Raw genomic sequence first — 15,503 nt, 5'->3', positions numbered from 1 at the left:
GTTGGGAGCAAATTTATTTGTGTGTGTGCTGGTCCACCTCTTCTCCTAGCGCCAGGGCAGCGGACACCTACTTGTTGCTCCTCGGAGTCCTCCTGGTTTGATAAACTTTACAGTCTCCGTGTAAGGAAAACTTGCCACTGACTACATCTCCACCTTCCACTTCGGGAAACCAATGAGGGGCAAGAAGTATATTCATCATCTCGTCATCAAGGAAGTTTCTGGCGCTGTTACCGGGGACTCCAGTCTTCAAGATAGGGGAATTGCATGCTATCTTTTACCTTTGCTTTTTAGTCTTGTTAGTTTGCTTTCTAGTTTTTCCTTTAGAGTCTTATACCAAAAACAACAAAAAAATAGTTGCTTTGTTCTTGCTTGTTGCCGCTGCTATGGATTTCACTCAGAACACCAAGTTGTGTGACTTTACTAGTCACAACAATGATGATTATACCTTCTCTTCTATAGCTCCAATTGCCACTGTGGGTATTTATAGAAGTAATGTGGGGACCCCGACTGGTAAGTCGAGATCGCCGTGCCGAGTGATCCCAAGGATCAATGCTCACTGAACACAGATATTGAAGAATAGAGTCGTACATCCATACATACCGTTTGATACAATAAATAACCACTTCGGTGGAGTCTTACATACATAGGGCCTTAAAGGCCAAAGCACCAAACTAGACCAATAGTGGAATTATTGGTTGAAGGCGTGAACCCATGCCAACAGCCTTAACCTACAGGCATTCTGACTGGGAAGCATCTAGCTCGCAAGAACGACACCGAGTTAATCTTCACCATATCCTACCTTTCATACCTGGTCAATGAAATAACCAGTGGAAAGCCAATGAGTACTTTGAATGTACTCGCAAACAGCCCATGATACGAACAATGAAAGTGAAGAATAACAGTAACATGTATCTTTGGTGGAATGCAATTTGGGGGAATGATCAGGTATATGCAACAAGTTAAAGAACTACTCTTGAAGAAAAGGTTACAGATATCGACATATCTGACAAGGGTTGAACACATCGGGTTCACCCTATATTCCAAGTCACCGAACTTGGTCATATCAATTCCTCAAGTAACTCGGGTTATTAACACCATTCACCGAACTCACACACACACACTTGGTTTATGCGGAGACGCTGGACGTAGTTTAAGCAGCACCACCCAACTGTCCTTGACCGTGGACACGGCTATTCGAATAGTTTACACTCTGCAGAGGTAGTACGCCGGACCCACGAGAAACGGGAAACTTCTGTGTCATCCACGACTCGCGGTATATCACATATACCCGAGGTAAGTACCCGATCATCATCTTTCCCGTCACGATACTAGACAAAGAGGTCCACTCGATCGGTACCCAGCCCACATGTTGTACGTCTTACGACCACCGACTCTGGACAGTATCAACCATGCAGGGACCAACGGTGTGCCTGGAACTCATAATAATGGCATAGTCATCCTACCTGGCACGACCCCATCACGAGAGTGACGACAATCACTACCGCCACTAGTAATGTGGCTCTTTGCTAGCACCGACCATAGTAATCAACAAAGCCCCGTCCCATAAAGTGGTATCGTGGTCGTACTGGTATGGTTGGGACGGTCGACACATCATAAATCTAATCCCATTTCCGAAACCATACTCACACAAAACACCGGTGCATCACTTCACCAAAAGTGATCACCAACTCATCATCACCCTCGGGCATTAGTGGCACCCGACGGGGTTTTCATAAACTCTTGATTTAACTCATCATCATGCTCATGATAATATGTTCTATCTTTACTTGTCAACATGGTATTAACATGACCCTCAAGGGGTAGGGTCAAGCTCAATGCAATGATCTTACTCTACTAGTCAACATGACAGTAGCATGATCCTCATAGATGGTAGGGCCAAGCTCATCATGCTTGTGCTCCGAGGAGTCATATGTATGACATCACTATCGTGCAAGTGTTTCGATGAAGCCTTCAGTACCATCACACCAATGATGAACCGGCACTGTGATCACATGCAACGGGAAAAGTACCAACTATACTAGCATGCAACAATGTTTATGATCAAGTCATGGTCAAAGGGCTGCTTGCCTTGCTCACGTAAGTCATCGGGGTCTTCGAGGTCTTCCGCTTCGTCTCCGAATACTCCGTCTACCGTCAACTGAATCTCTTCATAGGAGATTTGGATTACCAAGGATTTTTGAATGGATGAAAAGAGCAATAGGTGATCATTGTAGAAGCCAACAAAAATCATTCTGTTAAAAATGAGTGGAGGCACCCATTTAACAGAGAATGATTTTAGAAATTTTTAGGAAGTGGTTTCACTGGATTTGGAGATGGTATGAATATACTAGGAATTTTCTAATGTGGAATAAATAGCAATAGGAAGCTATTTATTATAAGCAACAGAATGAAGTTTGATAAAAATATTGACCAAGGCTCTAAAATTAGGAAATGATTTAAGAAGGCTCTGGAAATTTGAATCACTCCAATTGGAGTAGATGTGAGGCCTAAGGTATTTTTGAAAGATGGAGTTTCCAATGTCCAGATTGAAATTTGAAAATAATACAACAGGAATAGTCCTTGGAAAAATGTGCAAAGCACAGATATTGATAGGCCTTGATTTTTGGGACCTGCAGAAACTTGAATCAATATTTTTGGACTTAGAATGAATTTATGGGAGATTTTAGAAGTTGCAGATAATTGAATAAAAGGAAAGTGCCCTCCAGGCTTGGCTATCGTGCGCACCAGGCGCTAGTTAGGCCTTCGGGCCGGCCCAGTGGTTCCCAGCTCCAGCAGAGGGCCACGCCAGTGGCGCGTTCCCTGGGATGCGCTTCCTAAGAGGTTCAGCGCACCGGGAAGGCTCCGCCTCCACTTAAGGTGCTGGCCCGGCTCGGCTGTCTTACAGGGAGGGCCCCCTGGTCAGGGCCTTCTCCTACCTCCTGCCCGCGAGCAGGGGAGGCATGGAGGAAAGACCGACCGAGGGTGGGGCTCCTCAGATGGCTCTAGCCACTCCCCGGCGGTGCGCCGGCCACCGGCGCGCTCGGGCGGTTAGCCGCACCCATTCCCTTGCTCAGCGCCTACAGGGGAGGGTTGCATGAGCGCAGGCGAAGAGGCTATGGGGAGGCCGTCTACCCCCAGATTTTGGCACCAGAAGCGAAGGGGAAGAGTAGGCGCTGCTGCGGTGGAGTTGCGGCGGCCTGGGGGTCTCTAGCAGGGGAGGAAGGAGGCGAGGGGAGGCCCTGCGCATGCCAATCCGAGCGGAGGCTGGAGCTCCACCCTTCGGCCATGGGGAGAGGAGCGAGCCCGAGAGGAGAGGGCTCGAGTGGGAGTTCCTAGGAGGGAAGGAGGAGAGTCTGGGGGAGCCAGAGATGCTCGGGAGGCTCTAAGTGGGGAAGGAGGAGCCGAGAGAGCTCGAGAGCTTTCTGGAGCTCTAGGTGCATGGTCGCCACGCATGCCTGAGGTTTCTTGGAGTCTACCTAGCATCATGGAGGGGGTCAAGGATGCTCTGCGGCACTCTGGGACACGCTGGGGCACGAAGAAACGGCTAGGCATGCCTGGAGAAAGAAGACAAGGTGCAGAGCACCGTTTCTGCATGCCAGGGAGGTGGTCACCACCCCACCTGGTGTCCTGGGCCACCCCTTGGCCAGGCCGAGGTGTCAAGCATGCAAGGCATGCGTGCCAAGAAGCACTGGTGGAGTTTGGAGCCAAGTGAAGAAGGTTTGAATGGGGTTTGACTGCTGTAAACATTTCAGCAGGAAACTAGGGCTGATACAAATGGTTTTTACACGTACGGATGGGAGCTGAAACCATGTCGTGGAGCACCTGGTATGGAACGACTACACATCTGCAAACATCCAGCTCAAGAAAAGAAGTGTAGATAGCACTTGCTGTACAAAGCTACTTTTCAGCCAGAAAGGAACTTGAGGAGGTGCTGCTCATTTTCTCCACATGAGCATGCCATATCTTGGTTCTAAATGAAGCCTTGGCATATATTAGATGCTCTGGAAAGAGTTAGGGGTGATAGCTTAAGCAGAAGAATGGAAAGAGAGGTAAAACAGTGCTGCCAAGGGTGAAAGTGAGAGAAACTTACAAATGGTCCTTCCCCAATAATTGACCAGTGGCCATGGGAAAGTTACTCGAGGTAAAATATGACTAGGTGAGGCTGCGGTAGAAAGTTGAGCTCAAGGAATAAAGTGGAAGGGGCAAAAGAAGCCAAATTAGTGAGTGCACACAAGGTGTTTGATCTGTGGTTAGGCTACCAGATGGATTCCAATGACAATGAAACTTAACAGGGTCAAACAATAGATGAAAATAGGCTTGCACACCAAATTTGGGATTTGTTGGAGGAGTTTTCCAATGTAGACTTGAAAAACCCTAGAAATGGGCAGAAATGGGTTTCTGCTTAGAACCCTATTCAAATGAATTCCCACAAATCCAATATTTGGTGTAGGGGCATTATTTGAGCATTAAGGCATGCACAAATTTTTTTAGGTCAATTGGACAAACTTTATAATGTAAAGTTTGTCAAAGTCAGAAATCAACATAGAGGATTTTGAGGATCTTAGGACAAGTTACTTTATTCTCCTTGGTGTACCACTTGGTGTGGATGCCTAATTGGAGCATTGGAAAATGTCCACCAAATTTGAGCACAATTGGAGACACTTCACAATGTAGAGTTGCTCAAAATTGATTCTGGATAGATAGGGTTTTAGAGTGATTAGGGGAGCCAAATCAACTTGGAATGAAATGAAACTTGGCAAGATCATCAATAAGATCATAGATGACATGATAGAATTTTACTGGAATTTATTTATAATATTTCTTATAGAAATATACCAAAAGCTCGAATTAGGCAGGAATGGTTTTGAAGGGATTTGCCCAATATTTTGAACATGACCATGTGTTGAAACTCATACATATGGAGTAAATATATCCACTGAGTTTCCCTAAATTTTCTTAAATATTTTGAAGGCAATAAAAATAAATTTCCTTCATAGGAGACCATTTCTGGGCTCAGAGAAAGGATTTTAAATACAATAATAAAATAACTTTTAAAATAATAATATGGTGGTTTTTGGAAGTCATTTTGATAATGGTTTTAAATAAAACAATTGGTGCAAAAGAAACTCCCTAATTTGAGGACTTGTAGTACAAACCTCATCTTAGGGGTTTGAAAGTTTAATTCAACGAAATGCTTTTTGGAAAAATAATATTTGGTAAAAATAGATATTTATCCTAAACACATGGCATGATCATTAGGCAGGAGATCATGGGATGAGAAGGTGATTAGGAGGATGGCAAGAATGAATGGGGAGCAATCACATGCATTCAAGCAAACAGACAAACAATAGCCACTCCAAGCATCACAAGCATTCACAATTTTTTTAATTGATCCTGATTTTGAAATAAGTTAATTAGTCAGGGAAGCCAAAAACAGGGTGTGACAGACCTTACCCTCTTAAGAAAATCTCGTCCCCGAGATTTCTAGGCTAGGGGTTGGTGAGATACAGAATCTTGAGTCGGAGGTAGTCTTCATGTCCCCATGTTGCTGTTGTGGTCTTGAGGTGCTTGATGATACAACATCGAATGTCCGCACGTCCTTGATTGATCGTGAGTGGGATCTGGTAGTAAGTTAGGCTTGACCGAGGTCAAGGGCTTGGTAAGCTAAGTCCGTGCAAGGTTCTGGCTTGCGAGTGTATTCGAAAGTCAGAATACGTGGCAAGATAGTGTCTCTATGATCTGGTCCTGGCTTCACATGTTGGTTAGTGACATCAAGATGTCTCGTGTTAGAACGCACTACCAAAGTCTTCGCATGGCTTCCTGCTTACGGGGAAGTCCTTGACTTCCTTTCAGCAGTCAAGCTATGGTCGCAAATAGTCTTCGCAGGCTTCTCGTGAAAGGGTCCGGGTTGGATCTCACCTACGAGTCTAAGCTCGGAGGCTCGGAGTCCTGAACAGGTCCTGCCATCTTAGGAGCTTGCGAGGGTTTCTGGATAAGCTAGCTACCCAAGAGTATAGACCAGTCATCCAATCCCAAGGTCTGTGACTCGGCAAGCGGAAATCACCTTTAGCAGGTTTCCACCACGACCTACTAGTACTTGCGTCCTTAATATGGACCAAGGAGAGGTCGTCTGATCCTTTCGCTTGTCGAATGGCTTCATCATCTTGAATCGTCGAGGTTTCTTGACGTCGTTGATGTGGTTTGTGCGTGGTTGGTGGTTGACTTCTTGTTGCTTCTTTGTCGTTGTCGGCTTCCTCGTCACGACGGTTCTTCGTCTTGACTTGAGTAGGATAGACTTCCTTCGTCTTGGGATTGCTTCAAGAAGTCCACCTTCTCAAGATATCACGGTACCCTCGAGAGGCATAACAATCGGCCTTCCTGGGGTTCGTCCAAACAGGACTAAGGTGTTCTTCCTCTTACTGGGTGAGTAAGGATGTCATCAGTGAGGATGACCACATACTTTCCCCAACAAGACATAAGAACAGAGTTCAAAGTCACGTGAGGAGAACAGGATTTTCTATGGGCAGGTACTGGCCATATTTTAACGACTTAGAGTCGTCTTCTATGGTCGTAATCCGTCCATCTTGTGGCTAAGCGAAGCTTTAGGGTCTCAAGGAACTTAGGATGTGGGCGAACAATTATCATCTTAATTCTAAGCACATTCCTTAGATGCCAATAGTTCGACCTCTAATCTTGGGACGATATCACCTCATCTCATCAAGGATACCATCCTACGGGGTCAAATCCACACCGCTCATGCTAGTCAACTCCGGGTTGAGGGAAGAACTAAACCCAAACACTACAAGTATGGTTTAGTAATGATGCACATGCATTACCATGCAAGAACCTCGGGGGTATATAAGCTGCTAAGGTTGCACTGGGATGCTACAAATCCAATGTCCAGCTAGATCATATAATGAACAGGGTACTACATTACTATATTAAGGAAACACGTAGTACACCAATCCAATATCTTGCTTCCTTCCTATGAATCCGATCAAGTAATCCATCAATCCGATCAATCATCACTGGATGTGTCACTCCTACAAATCCAACATTGATGGGGCTCTACATAGTCTCCTAGACTCCTCAGAATTCACATATTACTACAAGAATTATGTCATAGTATATCCACCAACTTCAATAAACATGGCCATCTAATCTCCGAGGCCAACTACATAGGTTGTGAATCAATTTGACAACTCCAAGTATACACACTCTACATCCACCGAGAAACATGGTATCATGATCGAGATTAACGAGCTAAATCCAATTTACTCCGAACCATGTGGTCTTTGTCATCCTCAATACTTTAGTAAGATTACCTATTTAAATCCAATACTCAAATCCAATAAGAAGTCTACTTGATACTCCAAGTTATCTTGGCAAACGCATCAAATCATGCCAACTACTAGCTAAAGTCATGTATACCACCAAGAATAAGGTTCACGATCATAATCATCCTACTAAATCCAATCTTACTCCAGATTATGCAGGTTATACTACTGTATCAACTCGTTCCACCAAATCCACCTACCTTTATAAGGGTCTCACGATCCACCAAAATAGTCTAGCTATATCCTCAAGACACATATCATCATCACCATGACAGTCTTTAGTCTATACTCTTATATATCAGAGAACGATCCTCTTATGGCATCAAGGTTACAGTGCTAGCTTAAGATTGAAGGATACTTGTTCGCTCTGATCACTCGTTCCATTAAGAACCTGGTGCTTAGCGGGGTTTATCGGGGACCTACACGAGTTCTGGCAAGTCTGTGTACTAGACATGTGACCAGAAAATTTGAGCCGGAAAGGCTTGTGGAGGTTAGTCTGGTCTAGTGTGGTTTTCCAATCTCGAGGGGAAAACACACTCCTACGGGTTGCGTGTGGTTAAGCGTAGCATAGTCAGTGTCTTCAATGTCAGCCGTCCTTCGAAGCGGATCCTTGGCGCATCTGCCTTGGCGTCTTCAGTTGTCGAGAGGGGTGTGAGAGAAAGAGAGAGAGCACAGAGGGGAGTGTCTAAGGGTCTCAGCGCAATCAAACAAGCGTTGAAAAATCAACTCAAACAAGTGCTAAAATTATTTTGAACATAAAAATAAGACAAGTGATATAACCGCATGCTTGTTGCCTAAGCAAAAGTGCGACTTATATCAAAGCACAAACAACAAAAATAACCAACACACCACATGGTCCATCCGAACCATTTCACGGACTCGACTTCGCATAGGGGATTCACGACTCATCCTATTCTAGGTTCAGGGACTCGACAGTCGTTCTTGCTTCTTGCTCCGGAGAGGAGTCCGCTAATTCTTATGGACCTTCTCATGGTGTTGTCACGCCTCTTGTTGTCGCTTGCTGAAGCAATTCGCTTGAGTTGTAAAGAACTCTGGTTGTCTTCTCGTCTGGGAAGTTCCTGACGAAGGTGGTTCTTCATAGCTGTCACTGACACGGTCTTCTGTTGTCTTCATGATCTTGTCAGTGTCTTCTTGTCTTCCGTGGCTTCGAGAGTCTCAAGTGGACATCTTCATGCACCAATATTCGCATGACATGATAGAGTTCTGATCTGTCAATCATACTAATTGCGATATCGACACCTAGAGCGGGGGATGAAGAGAACCGTTTTCCTGCTCACTAAGGTGAGGCGGACCAAATGGCAAGGTTCTCATCCACCGGTGGTGGTCGACACAATTACTTATAACTTATAGGGTCGCTCTATTAGTGATGCAGATCAAGGTTTGCATATATTATGTCCAGATCATCGTAGGCAAAAGTGGCATCACTCTCGAACAGTGCCCAGGGTTTCACCATCTTCTAAGCCTCGATGTCCTCATTCCTCTTAGAGGTACTTCTGTTGGTGTCGTCTGGTCGCGGAGTGGTCTTCTCTGTCCTTCAGCACAGGTGTTTGCGTGGAAAGGTTACTTCCTTCCGGGCTGCCCACGAGGATTTCAATTTATCCCGTGGTCAGAAGGGCATAAGGTTCTAGTGACCATTAGCAAGTTTTGAAAAAGTAGACGAGGAGTGTCAAGAAAATAAGAGTGGAAGGCTAGAGCATAACCTTCAATTTCTTTGAAGTTTTAGGAGACTTGAGAAAATTATATAAGTTTTGTAAGTATTTTGAAGGATCCGGAAAGCAGTTTTATCCTAACTAACGTCCATGCTAACTAAGGGCTTCTTACAGTCAGGATGCCTCTGATACGAGCTCTGTGGGGACCCCGACTGGTAAGTCGAGATCGTCGTGCCCATTGATCCCAGGGATCAATGCTCATTGAACACAGATACTGAATAGTAGATTCTTACATCCATACATACCGTTTGATACAATAAATGACCACTTTGGTCGAGTCTTACATACATAGGGCCTTAAAGGCCAAAGCACCAAACTAGACCAATAGCGGAATTATTGGTTGAAAGCGTGAACCCATGCCATCAACCTTAACCTACAGGCATTCTGACTGGGAAGCATCCTAGCTCGCAAGAACGACACCGAGTTAATCTTCACCATATCCTATCTTTCATACCTGGTCAATGAAATAACGAGTGGCAAGCCAATGAGTACTTTGAATGTACTCGCAAACAGCCCATGATACGAACAATGAAAGTGAAGAATAACAGTGACATGTATCTTTGGTGGAATGCAATTTGGGGGAATGATCAGGTATATGCAACAAGTTAAAGAACTACTCTTGAAGAACAGGTTACAGATATCGACATATCTGACAAGGGTTGAACACACCGGGTTCACCCTATATGCCAAGTCACCGAACTTGGTCATATCAATTCCTCAAGTAACTCCGGTTATTAACACCATTCACCGAACTCACACACACACACTTGGTTTATGCGGAGACGCTGGACGTAGTTTAAGCAGCACCACCCAACTGTCCTTGACCGTGGACACGGCTATTCGAATAGTTTACACTCTGCAGAGGTAGTACGATGGACCCACGAGAAACGGGAAACTTCCGTGTCATCCACGACTCGCGGTATATCACATATACCCGAGGTAAGTACCCGATCATCATCTTTCCCCTGACGATACTAGACAAAGAGGTCCACTCGATTGGTACCCAGCCCACATGTTGTACGTCTTACGAGCACCGACTCTAGACAATATCAACCATGCAGGGACCAACGGTGTGCCTGGAACTCATAATAATGGCATAGTCATCCTACCTGGCACGACCCCATCACGAGAGTGACGACAATCACTACCGCCACTAGTAATGTGGCTCTTTGCTAGCACCGACCGGAGTAATCAACAAAGCCCCGTCCCATAAAGTGGTATCGTGGTCGTACTGGTAAGGTTGGGACGGTCGACACATCATAAATCTAATCCCATTTCCGAAACCATACTCACACAAAACACATGTGCATCACTTCACCAAAAGTGATCACCAACTCATCATCACCCTCGGGCATTAGTGGCACCCGACGGGGTTTTCATAAACTCTTGATTTAACTCATCATCATGCTCATGATAATATGCTCTATCTTTACTTATCAACATGGTATTAACATGACCCTCAAGGGGTAGGGTCAAGCTCAATGCAATGATCTTACTCTACTAGTCAACATGACAGTAGCATGATCCTCATAGATGGTAGGGTCAAGCTCATCATGCTTGTGCTCCGAGGAGCCATATGTATAACATCACTATCATGCAAGTGTTTCGATGAAGCCTTCGGTACCATCACACCAATGATGAACCGGCACTTTGATCACATGCAACACGAAAAGTACCTACTATACTAGCATGCAACAATGTTTATGATCAAGTCATGGTCAAAGGGCTGCTTTCCTTGCTCACGTAAGTCCTCGGGGTCTTCGAGGTCTTCCGCTTCGTCTCCGAATACTCCGTCTACCCTCAACTGAATCTCTTCATAGGAGATTTGGATTATGAAGGATTTTTGAATGGATGAAAAGAGCAATAGGTGATCGTTGTAGAAGCCAACAGAAATCATTCTGTTAAAAATGAGTGGAGGCACCCATTTAACAGAGAATGGTTTTAGAAATTTTTAGGAAGTGGTTTCACTGGATTTGGAGATGGTATGAATATAATAGGAATTTTCTAATGTGGAATAAATAGCAATAGGAAGCTATTTATTATAAGCAACAGAATGAAGTTTGATAAAAATATTGACCAAGGCTCTAAAATTAGGAAATGATTTAAGAAGGCTCTGGAAATTTGAATCACTCCAATTGGAGTAGATTTGAGGCCTAAGGGATTTTTGAAAGATGGAGTTTCCACTGTCCAGATTGTAATTTGAAAATAATACAACAAGAATAGAGCTTGGAAAAATGTGCAAAGCACAGATATTGATAGGCCTTGATTTTTGGGACCCGCAGAAATTTGAATCAATATTTTTGGAGTTAGAATGAATTTATGGGAGATTTTAGAAGTTGCAGATAATTGAATAAAAGGAAAGTGCCCTCCAGGCTTGGCTATCGTGCGCACCGGCGCTAGTTAGGCCTTCGGGCCGGCCCAGTGGTTCCCAGCTCCAGCAGAGGGCCACGCCAGTGGCGCATTCCCTGGAATGCGCTTCCTAAGAGGGTAAGCGCACCGGGAAGGCTCCGCCTCCACTTAAGGCGCTGGGCACGGCTCGGCTGTCTTACAGCGAGGGCCCCCTGGTCAGGGGCTTCTCCTACCTCCTGCCCGCGAGCAGGGGAGGCATGGAGGAAAGACCGGCCGAAGGAGGGGCTCCTCAGATGGATCCGGCCACTCCCCGGCGGTGCGCTGGCCACCGGCGCGCTCGGGCGGTTTGCCGCACCCGCTCAGGGGAGGGCTGCATGAGCGCCGGCGAAGAGGCTACGGGGAGGCCGTCTACCCCCAGATTCTGGCACCTGCAGCGAAGGGGAAGAGTAGGCGGTGCTGCGGTGGAGTTGCGGCGGCCTGGGGGTCTCTAGCAGGGGAGGAAGGAGGCGAGGGGAGGCCCTGCGCATGCCAACCCAAGCGGAGGCCGGAGCTCCACCCTTCGGCCATGGGGAGAGGAGCGAGCCCGAGAGGAGAGGGCTTGAGTGGGAGTTCCTAGGAGGGAAGGAGGAGAGTCTGGGGGAGCCAGAGATGCTCGGGAGGCTCTAAGTAGGGGAGGAGGAGCCGAGAGAGCTCGAGAGCTCTCTGGAGCTCTCGGTGGATGGTCGCCACGCATGCCTGTGGGTTCTTGGAGTCTACCTAGCGTCATGGAGGGGGTCAAGGATGCTTTGCGGCGCTCTGGGACATGCTGGGGCACAAAGAAACGGCTAGGCACGCCCTGGAGAAAAAGACAAGGTTCAGAGCACCGTTTCTGCACGCCAGGGAGGTGGTCACCACCCCACCTAGTGTCCTGGGCCACCCCTTGGCCAGGCTAAGGTGTCAAGCATGCAAGGCATGCGTGCCAAGAAGCACTGGTGGAGTTTGGAGCCAAGTGAAGAAGGTTTGAATGGGGTTTGATTGCTGTAAACATTTAAGCAGGAAACTAGGGGCTGATACAAATGGTTTTTACACGCAGGGATGGGAGCTAAAACCATGTCCTGGAGCATCTGGTATGGAAGGACTACGCATCTGCAAACATTCAGCTCAAGAAAAGAAGTGTAGATAGCACTTGCTGTACAAAGCTACTTTTCAGCCAGAAATGAACTTGAGGAGGTGCTGCTCATTTTCTCCACATGAGCATGCCATATTTTGGTTCTAAATGAACCTTGGCATATATTAGATGCTCTAGAAAGAGTTGGGGGTGATAGCTTAAGCAGAAGAATGGAAGGAGAGGTAAAACAGTGCTGCCAAAGGTGAAAATGAGAGAAACTTACAAAGGGTCCTTCCCCAGTAATTGACCAGTGGCCATGGGAAAGTTACTGGAGGTAAAATATGACTAGGTGAGGCTGTGGTAGAAAGTTGAGCTCAAGGAATAAATTGGAAGGGTCAAAAGAAGCCAAATTAGTGAGTGCACAGAAGGTGTTTGATCTGTGGTTAGGCTACCAGATGGATTCCAATGACTATGAAACTTAACAGGGTCAAACAATAGATGAAAATAGGCTTGCACACCAAATTTGGGATTTGCTGGAGGAGTTTTCCAATATAGACTTGAAAAACCCTAGAAATGGGCAGAAATGGGTTTCTTCTTAGAACCCTATTCAAGTGAATTCCCACAAATCCAATATTTGGTGTAGGGGAATTATTTGAGCATTAAGGCATGCACAAACATTTTTAGGTCAATTGGACAAACTTTATAATGTAAAGTTTGTCAAAGTCAGAAATCAACAGAGAGGGTTTTGAGGATCTTAGGACAAGTTCCTCTATTCTCCTTGGTATACCACTTGGTGTGGATGCCTAATTGGATCATTGGAAAATGTCCACCAAATTTGACCACAATTGGAGACACTTCACAATGTAGAGTTGCTCAAAATTAATTCTGGACAGATAGGGTTTTAGAGTGATTAGGGCAGCCAAATCAACTTGGAATGAAATGAAACTTGGCAAGATCATCAATAATATCATAGATGACATGATAGAATTTTACTGGAATTTATTGATAATATTTCTTATAGAAATATTCCAAAAGCTCGAATTAGGCAGGAATGGTTTTGAAGGGATTTGCCCAATATTTTGAACATGACCACGTATTGAAACTCATACATATGGAGTAAATATATCCACTGAGTTTCCCTAAATTTTCTTAAATATTTTGAAGGCAATAAAAATAAATTTCCTTCATAGGAGACCATTTCTGGCCTCACAGAAAGGATTTTAAATAAAATAATAAAATAACTTTTAAAATAGTAATATGGTGGTTTTTGGAAGTCATTTTGATAATGGTTTTAAATAAAACAATTGGTGCAAAAGAAACTCCCTAATTTGAGGACTTGTAGTACAAACCTCATCTGAGGGGTTTGAAAGTTTAATTCAAAGAAATGCTTTGTGGAAAAATAATATTTGGTAAAAATAGATATTTATCCTAAACACATGGCATGATCATTAGGCAAGAGATCATGGTATGAGAAGGTGATTAGGAGGATAGCAAGCAAACAGGCAAACAAGAGCCACTCCAAGCATCACAAGCATTCACAAAAAATTTTTAATTGATCCTCATTTTGAAATAAGTTAATTAGTTAGGGAAGCCAAAAACAAGGTGTGACAAGTAATAGACGTTGTGACTACGTTAGTCATTATGGAGAATTATGCCCTTGGCATGGTCTCCCAGGGAAGGAACATGATCTTTAGTTTGAAGTTTCTCCTAAACGTCCCCAAACTTGGGAAGACATCCAAACTCTTATAATAGAGAGCAAATCAAATATAGAGGATGACACTATAATTTTACTTAATAGTGATGATATTAATTTTGATAATTGTAGTCTTTCCGAAGTTATCACCTTTTTGCAAAGAATGGCTAAAGACCCCCACACTAGTACACTCAGTATTGCCTTCACCGAGCATATTACCAATGCTCTTATAAAAGCTAGGGAGGAGAAGTTCAAGCTAGAGACTTCCATTCCTAGAAAACTGGAAGATGGTTGGGATCCTATGGTCAAGGTTAAATTGAAAAATATCTCTTGCTTTGCTTTATGTGGTGTTGGAGCTAGTGCCTCCGTTATGCCCAAAAGAATGTATGATATGCTTGATTTGAAACCTTTTGATCAATGTTCTTTTGTTGTTCGTCTTGTTGATTCTTCCGTAAAGAAAACTTTAGGCAGAATTAATGATGTTCTTATTGTTGTCAATGATAATTATGTGCCCGTTGATTTTCTTATTATGGACATTGAGTGTGATCCTTCATGTCCAATTATTTTGGGCCGTCCTTTTCTCCGCACCGTTGGTGCTATCATTGACATGAAAGAAGGGACCATTAGATTCCAATTTCCCCTTAAAAAGGGAATGGAACACTTCCCTCAAAATAAGATTAAGTTGCCTTATGAGTCCGTCATTCGGGCAAGTTATTCTTATGGAGTTGACAATACTTGATCATTTCGCATCATGCCTATCTCAAAGGAATAAAAGAAAGTTCAAACATTGTTTTTACTTTCAGTTTTAGTGGTATTGATGCTTGTTACTACTGTAGCAACATCATTTTATCTTTATTTTCAAGCTTTGTGGCAAGTTTTAGCCTCCGATTGCAAGAAAGTTCAAAAGTTGTGACATGGTGTCCAGAAACAGATTTTGTCTGCTTGCAGATAAATTCGCCAAAAGTCACCAGATCATCCTTTTGATCTGAATTCTTATGAAAGAATGTTCTATCTAATTGTCTTTCTGGCGTTTGTTATGAGTTTTTTGAATTGAGTTGCAGAAGTGCCCCAAAAAAATTATTTACTACCTTATGTTCTGTTTTTCACAGGTTCTGCCACGTTTTGCGTTTTCATCATTTGGCAAATCTTAATATTTATTTTCCGTTGCAAAAAACTTTTGGCAATCATGAGAAACAGTAGCTTTTCATGAAAAACTTTATTTCGAGTAGGTAATGAATTATTTTATCATGGGTACTAACCACTCTAATCAGGTTATGATGAGTTTCGTATGAAGGGAGTTTTCAAGT

This window comes from Hordeum vulgare, chromosome 4H, assembly GCF_904849725.1.
Source record: "Hordeum vulgare subsp. vulgare chromosome 4H, MorexV3_pseudomolecules_assembly, whole genome shotgun sequence".
Lineage (NCBI taxonomy): Eukaryota > Viridiplantae > Streptophyta > Magnoliopsida > Poales > Poaceae > Hordeum > Hordeum vulgare.
Note: the sequence above shows the minus strand (reverse complement) of the source record.